We start from the raw sequence: 12091 nt of genomic DNA, 5'->3' as shown, positions 1-12091 counted from the left end.
ATCAATAGCGCCGACCTCAGGGAAAACCTGAGAGGGTAAAAAAAATCCCAGGCCACGTGCTTGAAATTGGGCGTTGGCAGCTAACGAAGCGCCCAGGCACTGACCCAAACATTCATGAGAAAAAGATTCCGTGCAGTAGAAATGTGATTGAGCTGCGTTGCAGGGTGAGCTCACGGGCTAGTTGGTTATTCATAATAATTTTTTTTTTGTAGAGGTTGGCGCCTTTTCTCAAATAAATGTGCAGTCAGCGCTCGTGTGTGTGTTTCCTCGTCTTGTGTCCTTCTGTAGCATGCGCTGTTGAAAAATTATTGCGTTGCAGGTTACGCAAGTTTGTGCGACATGCTGCGGGAGGAATGGCGCGGCGGGGAAAGGCGCGGAGGAAAGAAAGAAAAAACACAATCAATAGCGCCGACCTCAGGGAAAACCTGAGAGGGTAAGAAAAATCCCAGGCCACGTGCTTGAAATTGGGCGTTGGCAGCTAACGAAGCGCGCAGGCACTGACCCAAACATTCATGGGAAAAAGATTCCGTGCAGTACAAATGTGATTGAGCAGCGTTACAGGTTACGCAAGTTTGTGCGACATGCTCCGGAAGGAATGGCGCGGCGGGGAAAGGCGCGGAGGAAAGAAACAAAACACAATCAATAGTGCCGACCTGATGGAAAACCTTAGAGGGTAAGAACAAACCAAGGCCACGTGCTTGAAATGGGGCGTTGGCAGCTAACGAAACGCGCAGACACTGACCCAAACAGTCACGAGAAAAAGATTCCATGTAGTACAAATGTGATTGAGCTGCATTACAGGTTATGCAAATGTGTGCGACATGCTCCGGGAGGAATAGCGCAGCAGGGAAAGGCGCGGAGGAAAGAAACAAAACACAATCAATAGCGCCGACCTGAGGGAAAACCTTACAGCGTAAGAAAAATCCAAGGCCACGTGCTTGAAATCCGGCGTTCCCAGCTGACGAAACGGGCAGACACTGACCGAAACATTCATGAGAAAAAGATCCCATGTAGTACAAATTTGATTGAGCAGCGTTACAGGTTACGCAAGTTTGTGAGACATTCTCCGGGAGGAATGGCGCGGCGGTGAAAGGCGCGGAGGAAAGAAAGAACACACAATCAATGGCGCCGACCTGAGGGAAACGCTTACAGCATAAGAAAAATCCAAAGCCACGTGCTTCAAATTGGCCGTTGGCAGCTAGCGAAACGCGCAGACACTGACCCAAACATTCATGCGAAAAGGATCCCATGCAGTACAAGTGTGATTGAGCTGCTACAGGTTACGCAAATTTGTGCGACATGCTCCGGGAGGAACGGCGCGGGGGGAAAGGCGCGGAGGAAAGAAAGAAAAAACAATCAATAGCGCCGACATGAGGGAAAACCTTAGAAGGCATGAAAAATCCCAGGCCACGTGCTTGAAATTGGGCGGTGGCAGCTAACGAAGCGCGCAGACACTGACCCAAACATTCATGAGAAAAAGATTCCATGCAGTACAAATGTGATTGAGTTGCGTTACAGGTTACGGAAGTTTGTGCGACATGCTCCGGGAGGAATGGCGCGGCGGGGAAAGGCGCGGAGGAAATAGAGAAAACACAATCAATAGCGCCAACCTGAGCAAAAACCTTAGAGCGTATGAAAAATCACAGGCCACGTGCTTGAAAGTGGGCATTGGCAGCTAACGAAACGCGCAGACACTGACCCAAACATCCATCAGAGAAAGATCTCATATAGTACAAATGTGATTGAGCTGCTACAGGTTACTTAGGTTTGTGCAACATGCTCCGGGAGCAATGGCGCTGCGGGGAAAGGCGGCGAGGAAAGAAACAAAAAAAATCAATAGCACCGACCTCAGGGAAAACCTGAGAGGGTAAGAAAAATCTGAGGCCACGTGCTTGAAATTGGGCGTTGGCAGCTAACGAAGAGCGCCGGCACTGACCCAAACATTTGTGAGAAAAAGATTCCATGCAGTACAAATGTTATTGAGCTGCGTTGAAGGTTACGAAAGTTTGTGCGACATGCTCCGGGCGGAATGGCGCGGCGGGGAAAGGCGCGGAGGAAAGAAAGAAAACACACAATCAATAGCGCCGACCTGAGGGAAAACCTTACAGCGTAATAAAAATCCCAGGCGACGTGCTTGAAATTGGTCGTTGGCAGCTAACGAAACGCGCAGATGCTGACCCTAACATCCATGAGGAAAAGATCCCATGTAGTACAATTGTGGTTGAACTGCGTTAGAGGTTACGCTGGTTTGTGTGACATGCTCCGGGAGGAATGGCGCGGCGGTGAAAGGCGCGGAGGAAAGAAAGAATACACTATCAATACTGCCGACGTCAGGGGAAACCTTAGAGCGTAAGAAAAATCCCAGGCCACGTGCTTCAAATTGGGCGTTGGCAGCTAACGAAACGTGCAGACACTGACCCAAACATTCAGGGGAAAAGGTCCCATGTAGTGTAAATGTGATTGAGCTGCGCTACAGGTTACGCAAGTTTGTGCGACATGCTCCGGGAGGAATAGCGCGGCAGGGATAGGCGTGGAGGAAAGAAAGAAAAACACAATCAATAGCGCCAACCTCAGGAAAAACCTGAGAGGGTAAGAAAAATCCCAGGCCACGTGCTTGAAATAGGGCGTTGGCAGCTAACGAAGCGCACAGGCACTGACCCAAATATTCATCAGAAAAAGATTCCGTGCAGTACAAATGTGATTGATCTGCGTTGCAGGTTACGCAAGTTTGTGCGACCTGCTCCGGGAGGAATGGCGCGGCGGGGAAAGGCTCGGAGGAAAGAAACAACACACAATCAATAGTGCCGACCTGATGGAAAACCTTAGAGCGTAAGAAAAATCCAAGGCCACGTGCTTGAAATCTGGCGTTCCCAGCTAACGAAACGCGCAGACACTGACCCAAACATTCAGGGGAAAAGGTCCCATGTATAAATGTGATTGAGCTGCGTTACAGGTTACGCAAGTTTGTGCGACATGCACCGGGAGGAATAGCGGGGTGGGGAAAGGTGCGGAGGAAAGAAAGAAATCCCAATCAATACCGCCGACTTCAGGGAAAACCTGGGAGGGTAATAAAAATCCCAGGCCACGTGGTTGAAATTGGGCGTTGGCAGCTAACGAAGCGCGCAGGCACTGACCCAAACATTCATGAGAAAAAGATTCCATGCAGGACAAATGTGATTGAGCTGCGTTGCAGGTTACGCAAGTTTGTGCGACCTGCTCCGGGAGGAATGGCGCGGCGGGGAAAGGCTCGGAGGAAAGAAACAACACACAATCAATAGTGCCGACCTGATGGAAAACCTTAGAGCGTAAGAAAAATCTTGAAATGGGGAGTTGGCAGCTAACGAAGCGCGCAGACACGGACCCAAACAGTCATGAGAAAAAGATTCCATGTTGTACAAATGTGATTGAGCTGCGTTGCAGGGTACGCAAGTTTGTGCGACATGCTCCGGGAGGAATAGCGCAGCGGGGAAAGGCGCGGAGGAAAGAGAGAAAACACAATCAATAGCGCCGACCTGAGGGAAAAGCTTAGAGCGTAAGAAAAATCCAAGGCCACGTGTTTGAAATCCGGCGTTCCCAGCTAACGAAACGCGCAGACACTGACCCAAACATTCATGAGAAAAAGATCCCATGTAGTACAAATGTGATTGAGCTGCGTTACAGGTTACGCAGGTTAGTGCGACATGCTCCGGTAGGAATTGCGCGGCGGGGAAAGGCGCGGAGGAAAGAAAGGAAACGCAATCAATAGCGCCGACCTGAGGGAAAACCTTAGGGCGTAAGAAAAATCCCAGGCCACGTGCTTGAAATTAGGCGTTGGCAGCTAACGAAATGCGCAGACGCTGACCCAAACATCCATGAGAAAAAGATCCCATGTAGTACAATTGTGGTTGAGCTGCGTTACAGGTTACGCACGTTTGTGTGACATGCTCTGGGAGGAATGGCGCGGCGGGGAAAGGCGCGGAGGAAAGAGAGAAAACACAATCAATAGCGCCGACCTGAGCAAAAACCTTAGAGCGTAAGAAAAATCACAGGCCACGTGCTTGAAAGTGGGCATTGGCAGCTAACGAAACGCGCAGACACTGACCCAAACATTCATCAGAGAAAGATCCCATGTAGTACAAATGTGATTGAGCTGCTACAGGTTACTTAGGTTTCTGGGACATGCTCCGGGAGCAATGGCGCTGCAGGGAAAGGCGCGGAGGAAAGATACAAAAACGAATCAATAGCGCCGACCTCAAGTAAAACCTGAGAGGTTAAGAAAAATCCAAGGCCACGTGCTTGAAATCCGGCGTTCGCAGCTAACGAAATGCGCTGACACTGACCCAAACATTCATGAGAAAAAGATCCCATGTAGTACAAATGTGATTGAGCTGCGTTACAGGTTACGCAGGTTAGTGCGACATGCTCCGGGAGGAATTGCGCGGCGGGGAAAGGCGCGGAGGAAAGAAAGGAAACGCAATCAATAGCGCCGACCTCAGGGAAAACCTTAGAGCGTAAGAAAAATCCAAGGCATCGTGTCTGAAATTGGGCGTTGGCAGCTAACAAAACGGGCAGACACTGACCCAAACATTCATGAGAAAAAGATTCCATGTTGTACAAATGTGATTGAGCTCCGTTAAAGCTTACGCAAATTTGTGCGACATGCTCCGGGAGGAATGGCGCGGCGGGGAAAGGCGCGGAGGAAAGAAAGAAAACACACAATCAATAGCGCCGACCTCAGGGAAAACCTTAGAGCGTAATAAAAATCCCAGGCGACGTGCTTGAAATTCGGCATTGGCAGCTAACGAAACGCGCAGACGCTGACCCAAACATCCATGAGGAAAAGATCCCATGTAGTAAAATTTTGGTTGAGCTGCGTTAGAGGTTACGCTGGTTTGTGTGACATGCTCCGGGAGGAATGGCGCGGCGGTGAAAGGCGCGGAGGAAAGAAAGAATACACTATCAATATTGCCAACCTGAAGGAAAACCTTAGAGCGTAAGAAAACTCCAAGGCCACGTGTTTCAAACGGGTCGTTGGCAGCTAACGAAACGCGCAGACACTGACCCAAACAGTCATGAGAAAAAGATTCCATGTAGTACAAATGTGATTGAGCTGCATTACAGGTTACGCAAATGTGTGCGACATGCTCCGGGAGGAATGGCACAGCGGGGAAAGGCGCGGAGCAAAGAAACAAAACACAATGAATAGCGCCGACCTGAGGGAAAACCTTAGAGCGTAAGAAAAATCCAAGGCCACGTGCTTGAAATCCGGCGTTCCCAGCTAACGAAACGCGCAGACACTGACCCAAACATTCATGAGAAAAAGATCCCATGTAGTAGAAATGTGATTGAGCTGCGTTACAGGTTACGCAGGTTAGTGCGACATGCTCCGGTAGGAATTGCGCGGCGGGGAAAGGCGCGGAGGAAAGAAAGGAAACGCAATCAATAGCGCCGACCTGAGGGAAAACCTTAGGGCGTAAGAAAAATCCCAGGCCACGTGCTTGAAATTAGGCGTTGGCAGCTAACGAAATGCGCAGACGCTGACCCAAACATCCATGAGAAAAAGATCCCATGTAGTACAATTGTGGTTGAGCTGCGTTACAGGTTACGCACGTTTGTGCGACATGCTCTGGGAGGAATGGCGCGGCGGGGAAAGGCGCGGAGGAAAGAGAGAAAACACAATCAATAGCGCCGACCTGAGCAAAAACCTTAGAGCGTAAGAAAAATCACAGGCCACGTGCTTGAAAGTGGGCATTGGCAGCTAACGAAACGCGCAGACACTGACCCAAACATTCATCAGAGAAAGATCCCATGTAGTACAAATGTGATTGAGCTGCTACAGGTTACGCAGGTTAGTGCGACATGCTCCGGGAGCAATGGCGCTGCAGGGAAAGGCGCGGAGGAAAGATACAAAAACGAATCAATAGCGCCGACCTCAAGGAAAACCTGAGAGGTTAAGAAAAATCCAAGGCCACGTGCTTGAAATCCGGCGTTCGCAGCTAACGAAACGCGCAGACACTGACCCAAACATTCATGAGAAAAAGATCCCATGTAGTACAAATGTGATTGAGCTGCGTTACAGGTTACGCAGGTTAGTGCGACATGCTCCGGGAGGAATTGCGCGGCGGGGAAAGGCGCGGAGGAAAGAAAGGAAACGCAATCAATAGCGCCGACCTCAGGGAAAACCTTAGAGCGTAAGAAAAATCCAAGGCATCGTGTCTGAAATTGGGCGTTGGCAGCTAACAAAACGCGCAGACACTGACCCAAACATTCATGAGAAAAAGATTCCATGTTGTACAAATGTGATTGAGCTCCGTTAAAGCTTACGCAAATTTGTGCGACATGCTCCGGGAGGAATGGCGCGGCGGGGAAAGGCGCGGAGGAAAGAAAGAAAACACACAATCAATAGCGCCGACCTCAGGGAAAACCTTAGAGCGTAATAAAAATCCCAGGCGACGTGCTTGAAATTCGGCATTGGCAGCTAACGAAACGCGCAGACGCTGACCCAAACATCCATGAGGAAAAGATCCCATGTAGTAAAATTTTGGTTGAGCTGCGTTAGAGGTTACGCTGGTTTGTGTGACATGCTTCGGAAGGAATGGCGCGGCTGGGAAAGGCGCGCAGGAAAGAAAGAAAACAGAATCAATAGCGCCGACGTCAGGGAAAACCTTAGAGCATGAGAAAAATCCCAGGCCACGTGCTTGAAATTCGGCGTTGGCACCTAATGAAGCGCGCAGACACTGACCCAAACATTCATGAGAAAAAGATCCCATGTAGTACAATTGTGACTGAGCTGCGTTACAGGTTACGCATGTTTGTGCGACATGCTCCGGGAGGAATGGCGCGGCAGGAGAAGGCGCGGAGGGAAGAAAGAAAACACAATCAATAGCGCCGACGTCAGGGAAAACCTTAGAGCGTAAGAAAAATCCCAGGCCACGTGCTTCAAATTGGGCGTTGGCAGCTAACGAAACGCGCAGACAATGACCCAAACATTCAGGGGAAAAGGTCCCATGTATAAATGTGATTGAGCTGCGTTACAGGTTATGCAAGTTTGTGCGACCTGCTCCGGGAGGAATGGCGGGGCGGGGAAAGGCGCGGAGGAAAGAAAAAAAACACAATCAATAGCGCCGACTGAGGAAAAACCTTAGAGCGTAAAAAAATCCCAGGCCACGTGCTTGAAATTGGGCGTTGGCAGCTAGCGAATCGCGCAGACACTGACCCAAACATTCATGAGAAAAAGATTCCATGCAGTACAAATGTGATTGAGTTGCGTTACAGGTTCCGGAAGTTTGTGCGACATCCTCCGGGAATGGCGCGGCGGGGAAAGGCGCGAAGGAAAGAAAGAAAACACATTCAATAGCGCCTACCTGAGCAAAAACCTTAGACCGTAATAAAAATCCCAGGCCACGTGCTTGAAATTGGGCGTTGGCAGCTAACGAAACGCGGAGACGCTGACCCAAACATCCATGAGAAAAAGATCCCATGTAGTACAATTGTGGTTGAGCTGCGTTACAGGTTACGCTGGTTTGTGTGACATGCTCCGGGAGGAATGGCGCGGCGGTGAAAGGCGCGGAGGAAAGAAAGAATACACAATCAATAGTGCCAACCTGAAGGAAAACCTTAGAGCATAAGAAAAATCCAAGGCCACCTGCTTGAAACAGGGCGTTGGCACCTAACAAAACGCGCAGACACTGACCCAAACATTCATGAAAAAAAGATTCCATGCAGTACAAATGTTATTGAGCTGCGTTACAGGTTACGGAAGTTTGTACGACATGCTCCGGGAGGTATGGCGCGGCGGGGAAAGGCACGGAAAAAATAAAGAAATCAATCAATAGCGCCGACGTCAGGGAAAACCTTAGAGCATAAGAAAAATACCAGGCCACGTGCTTGAAATTCGGCGTTGGCACCTAATGACGCGCGCAGACACTGACCCCAACATTCATGAGAAAAACATCCCATGTAGTGTAAATGTGATTGAGCTGCGCTACAGGTTACGCAAGTTTGTGCGACATGCTCCGGGAGGAATAGCGCGGCAGGGATAGGCGTGGAGGAAAGAAAGAAAACACACAATCAAAAGCGCCGACCTCACGGAAAACCTTAGAGCGTAATAAAAATCCCAGGCGACGTGCTTGAAATTGGGCGTTGGCAACTAACGAAACGCGCAGACGCTGACCCAAACATCCATGAGGAAAAGATCCCATGTAGTAAAATTGTGGTTGAGCTGCGTTAGAGGTTACGCTGGTTTGTGTGACATGCTCCGGGAGAAATGGCGCGGCGGTGAAAGGCGCGGAGGAAAGAAAGAATACACTATCAATAGTGCCAACCTGAAGGAAAACCTTAGAGCGTAAGAAAACTCCAAGGCCACGTGTTTCAAACGGGTCGTTGGCAGCTAACGAAACGCGCAGACACTGACCCAAACATTCATAAGAAAAAAATCTCATGTAGTACAAATGTGATTGAGCTGCGTTACAGGTTACGCAGGTTTGTGCGACATGCTTCGGGAGGAATGGCGCGGCTGGGAAAGGCGCGGAGGAAAGAAAGAAAACATAATCAATAGCACCGACGTCAGGGAGAACCTTAGAGCATAAGAAAAATCCCAGGCCACGTGCTTGAAATTCGGCGTTGGCACCTAATGAAGCGCGCAGACACTGACCCCAGCATTCATGAGAAAAACATCCCATGTAGTGTAAATGTGATTGAGCTGCGCTACAGGTTACGCAAGTTTGTGCGACATGCTCCGGGAGGAATAGCGCGGCAGGGATAGGCGTGGAGGAAAGAAAGAAAAAACACAATCAATAGCGCCAACCTCAGGAAAAACCTGAGAGCGTAAGAAAAATCCCAGGCCACGTGCTTGAAATAGGGCGTTGGCAGCTAACGAAGCGCACAGGCACTGACCCAAACATTCATCAGAAAAAGATTCCGTGCAGTACAAATGTGATTGATCTGCGTTGCAGGTTACGCAAGTTTGTGCGACATGCTGCGGGAGGAATGGCGCGGCGGGGAAAGGCGCGGAGGAAAGAAACAAAACACAATCAATAGCGCCGACCTGAGGGAAAACCCTAGAGCGTAAGAAAAATCCAAGGCCACGTGCTTGAAATCTGGCGTTCCCAGCTAACGAAACGCGCAGACACTGACCCAAACATTCAGGGGAAAAGGTCCCATGTATAAATGTGATTGAGCTGCGTTACAGGTTACGCAAGTTTGTGCGACATGCACCGGGAGGAATAGCGGGGTGGGGAAAGGTGCGGAGGAAAGAAAGAAATCCCAATCAATACCGCCGACTTCAGGGAAAACCTGAGAGGGTAATAAAAATCCCAGGCCACGTGGTTGAAATTGGGCGTTGGCAGCTAACGAAGCGCGCAGGCACTGACCCAAACATTCATGAGAAAAAGATTCCATGCAGGACAAATGTGATTGAGCTGCGTTGCAGGTTACGCAAGTTTGTGCGACCTGCTCCGGGAGGAATGGCGCGGCGGGGAAAGGCTCGGAGGAAAGAAACAACACACAATCAATATTGCCGACCTGATGGAAAACCTTAGAGCGTAAGAAAAATCTTGAAATGGGAAGTTGGCAGCTAACGAAGCGCGCAGACACGGACCCAAACAGTCATGAGAAAAAGATTCCATGTTGTACAAATGTGATTGAGCTGCGTTGCAGGGTACGCAAGTTTGTGCGACATGCTCCGGGAGGAATAGCGCAGCGGGGAAAGGCGCGGAGGAAAGAGAGAAAACACAATCAATAGCGCCGACCTGAGGGAAAAGCTTAGAGCGTAAGAAAAATCCAAGGCCACGTGTTTGAAATCCGGCGTTCCCAGCTAACGAAACGCGCAGACACTGACCCAAACATTCATGAGAAAAAGATCCCATGTAGTACAAATGTGATTGAGCTGCGTTACAGGTTACGCAGGTTAGTGCGACATGCTCCGGTAGGAATTGCGCGGCGGGGAAAGGCGCGGAGGAAAGAAAGGAAACGCAATCAATAGCGCCGACCTGAGGGAAAACCTTAGGGCGTAAGAAAAATCCCAGGCCACGTGCTTGAAATTAGGCGTTGGCAGCTAACGAAATGCGCAGACGCTGACCCAAACATCCATGAGAAAAAGATCCCATGTAGTACAATTGTGGTTGAGCTGCGTTACAGGTTACGCACGTTTGTGCGACATGCTCTGGGAGGAATGGCGCGGCGGGGAAAGGCGCGGAGGAAAGAGAGAAAACACAATCAATAGCGCCGACCTGAGCAAAAACCTTAGAGCGTAAGAAAAATCACAGGCCACGTGCTTGAAAGTGGGCATTGGCAGCTAACGAAACGCGCAGACACTGACCCAAACATTCATCAGAGAAAGATCCCATGTAGTACAAATGTGATTGAGCTGCTACAGGTTACTTAGGTTTCTGGGACATGCTCCGGGAGCAATGGCGCTGCAGGGAAAGGCGCGGAGGAAAGATACAAAAACGAATCAATAGCGCCGACCTCAAGGAAAACCTGAGAGGTTAAGAAAAATCCAAGGCCATGTGCTTGAAATCCGGCGTTCGCAGCTAACGAAACGCGCAGACACTGACCCAAACATTCATGAGAAAAAGATCCCATGTAGTACAAATGTGATTGAGCTGCGTTACAGGTTACGCAGGTTAGTGCGACATGATCCGGGAGGAATTGCGCGGCGGGGAAAGGCGCGGAGGAAAGAAAGGAAACGCAATCAATAGCGCCGACCTCAGGGAAAACCTTAGAGCATAAGAAAAATCCAAGGCATCGTGTATGAAATTGGGCGTTGGCAGCTAACAAAACGCGCAGACACTGACCCAAACATTCATGAGAAAAAGATTCCATGTTGTACAAATGTGATTGAGCTCCGTTAAAGCTTACGCAAATTTGTGCGACATGCTCCGGGAGGAATGGCGCGGCGGGGAAAGGCGCGGAGGAAAGAAAGAAAACACAATCAATAGCGCCGACCTCAGGGAAAACCTTAGAGCGTAATAAAAATCCCAGGCGACGTGCTTGAAATTCGGCATTGGCAGCTAACGAAACGCGCAGACGCTGACCCAAACATCCATGAGGAAAAGATCCCATGTAGTAAAATTTTGGTTGAGCTGCGTTAGAGGTTACGCTGGTTTGTGTGACATGCTCCGGGAGGAATGGCGCGGCGGTGAAAGGCGCGGAGGAAAGAAAGAATACACTATATATATTGCCAACCTGAAGGAAAACCTTAGAGCGTAAGAAAACTCCAAGGCCACGTGTTTCAAACGGGTCGTTGGCAGCTAACGAAACGCGCAGACACTGACCCAAACAGTCATGAGAAAAAGATTCCATGTAGTACAAATGTGATTGAGCTGCATTACAGGTTACGCAAATGTGTGCGACATGCTCCGGGAGGAATAGCGCAGCGGGGAAAGGCGCGGAGCAAAGAAACAAAACACAATGAATAGCGCCGACCTGAGGGAAAACCTTAGAGCGTAAGAAAAATCCAAGGCCACGTGCTTGAAATCCGGCGTTCCCAGCTAACGAAACGCGCAGACACTGACCCAAACATTCATGAGAAAAAGATCCCATGTAGTAGAAATGTGATTGAGCTGCGTTACATTTTACGCAGGTTAGTGCGACATGCTCCGGGAGGAATGGCGCGGCGGGGAAAGGCGCGGAGGAAAGAAAGGAAACGCAATCAATAGCGCCGACCTGAGGGAAAACCTTAGGGCGTAAGAAAAATCCCAGGCCACGTGCTTGAAATTAGGCGTTGGCAGCTAACGACACGCGCAGATGCTGACCCAAACATCCATGAGAAAAGGTCCCATGTAGTGTAAATGTGGTTGAGCTGCGTTACAGGTTACGCAGGTTTGTGCGACATGCTCTGGGAGGAATGGCGCGGCGGGGAAAGGCGCGGAGGAAAGAGAGAAAACACAATCAATAGCGCCGACCTGAGCAAAAACCTTAGTGCGTAAGAAAAATCACAGGCCACGTGCTTGAAAGTGGGCATTGGCAGCTAACGAAACGCGCAGACACTGACCCAAACATTCATCAGAGAAAGATCCCATGTAGTACAAATGTGATTGAGCTGCGTTATAGGTTACGCAGGTTTGTGCGACATGCTTCGGAAGGAATGGCGCGGCTGGGAAAGGCGCGC

At 49.8% G+C, this 12091-nt stretch overlaps 1 protein-coding gene across 4 annotated transcripts in view; it reads left to right on the top strand.

Annotated features, from left to right (window-relative positions):
• LOC149367607 (FMRFamide receptor-like) overlaps positions 1-12091 on the top strand; it is a 1196541-nt gene that overhangs the window by 254662 nt on the left and 929788 nt on the right. The gene's annotated exons all lie outside the window — the stretch shown is intronic.

This window comes from Amblyomma mixtum, chromosome 1, assembly GCF_055824585.1.
Source record: "Amblyomma mixtum isolate Tamu chromosome 1, ASM5582458v1, whole genome shotgun sequence".
Classification (NCBI taxonomy): Eukaryota; Metazoa; Arthropoda; class Arachnida; order Ixodida; family Ixodidae; genus Amblyomma; species Amblyomma mixtum.
Note: the sequence above shows the minus strand (reverse complement) of the source record. Positions and strands in the feature narration are given on the sequence as shown.